We start from the raw sequence: 1,913 nt of genomic DNA, 5'->3' as shown, positions 1-1,913 counted from the left end.
CTTAAGTGTATGAGACTCCCCAAACTGTCTCCTCCATCAGGCCAATAATAAATAACAATCGGGGGCTGTTTCCACTTCTATGATTTATTAAAAGTTAGTGCATTAGATCAGGGCAATAATTTGGAGTGTGATTAAGGAAGTGACAGGATTGGGACACACAGACGCTGGAAATGGATGCATGGATGGACAGAAACACAAGCAGATTAGATGTTGCTGGAGAAATAATTCACATTTGGATTAAAAACTAGACGGAAATACAAGTAGAGCCTTTTTGTAAGAGGGGCATTAAAAAAAAAATAAAAAATTCTCTCATGGGATCCACTTCGGACCTGCTGCCAGCAAACTATCGAGGTGGTGGCATGTTGCTCTGAGGGTCATCATTGTCATCATATGCAATCCAGTATTAAGATGGATGCTGCCTGATCCCATCAGGATAATGGGTTTCATGTCTACTGACGTTAGTGGTGGTGGTGGGGGGGGGAGGTGGAGATACGATCTCTGCTGAAGATTCCTTTTGTTTCCTCTCATCTCTGCAGGCATCTTGACCCTGTGAGTCCACAGCACCTGCTGCCACCGAGAAAAATGAAATTAAAGCTCGTCTTAATGCAAAAATGAATAACACAAAAGTGAACCTACCTCCTCTCTTGGAGGCAGAAAGGAGTTTTCCTGCCAGCAGAGCAGCCAGGACAAAAGAGTGACACTGTGTTCACAGCACAAGGGTTGTTCTGTCTCTATCGTGGAGAGGAAGACAGGGACACAGTGGGAGTGGTTAGAGCTCAACTTGTCACCCCAGGACTGGTCTCAGTGGATCTGTTTCAGGCACTATGGCTGCATTCATCCCTCCGTGATCCATTCCAAATTTGTGACTTTGATTTTGTACTTTATACCAGGATGTAAACTATGACTTACTAATATATACAGATAGTGAACAATAATTAAACCCAGTAACGTCATAATTGGACCTAACTTCTTGTTTCTGTTGCAGCCTTGTTTCCATTTTTGGTTTCAGCAGAGAAGTGGATCAGAAATAACTCATTTTGGATAAATCAGCATTATAATAACATAGCTTGTGTTGTGAACTCTCAGACACGCTGCTCCTGTACTGTAAAAGCTCTACGTGTATTTACTTATTTTGGTGGATTTTTCTTTCTTGTGCGAATTAATTACACACGTAGTCAGTAACTACTGACAAAAAACATAGTTAGATAAAAAGGTGCCTGTGGAAAACACTTGCTAAATGGTTGAACCAGGCAAAATTCAGACTTATCTCACCACCAGCCAAAAATAGACACAAAAAGATCACAATTAGTGGAATAACAACCCAAAAAGTGACATAAGACCAGCTGTAAAGGACATATTTAATAAATGAAAAAGACAAAAATCCATCCCAGAGGGCAGAAATTTTCCAAACCCAAACAAAATTTACCAAAAAAAAAAAAAAAAAAAAAAAGTCTAAAAGAACAAAAAATAAGCAAAGCCACAAAAGAACATGACTAAAGACGAGAAACAAAGGCCAAACAACCAGAAACTGAAAGAAAAAAGAAAAAAGGCTTCACAAAAGACACAAAATATTATACATGTTTGGTGGGTTTGTTACTCTTTTAGTCTTGGGGGGGAGGGGGGTGGTGGGGGTCTTTATCCTTTTCTTACTGACAAAAATAACAATATATCCCAGAGCATTAAGAATATTTCAGCTTTAGTTTGTCCAAATCTTTCAGCCACATTTTTACACAGTTCACAGTAAATGAAAGCTGCTGCGTTGCCATGGACATGGTTCAGTTGATGTAATAACAGGAGGTCATGTGACTTCCGCTGATGAACACCATCAGATGCGGTTGGCAACTTTTCAGCCGGTTTACAAAGAGTGAAGCTTTAAACTCGGCTTGTTTCGATGCACATCAACATGCTGCATT

The 1,913-nt window shown here is 39.9% G+C and overlaps 1 long non-coding RNA gene across 1 annotated transcript; it reads right to left on the bottom strand.

The window, feature by feature from the left end:
- Positions 1–462: 462 nt before the first annotated feature.
- Positions 463–724, bottom strand: LOC137136440 (uncharacterized). The gene is made up of 2 exons (XR_010915590.1): positions 637–724; positions 463–567 (listed from the first exon to the last, which is right to left on the bottom strand). It is a non-coding gene; the product is annotated as an uncharacterized lncRNA (long non-coding RNA).
- Between the last annotated feature and the right edge of the window lie 1,189 nt (positions 725–1,913).

The sequence above is a fragment of the Channa argus genome, chromosome 11 (genome assembly GCF_033026475.1).
Source record: "Channa argus isolate prfri chromosome 11, Channa argus male v1.0, whole genome shotgun sequence".
Taxonomy (NCBI): Eukaryota; Metazoa; Chordata; class Actinopteri; order Anabantiformes; family Channidae; genus Channa; species Channa argus.
This window is presented reverse-complemented; position numbering and strand designations above follow the sequence as displayed.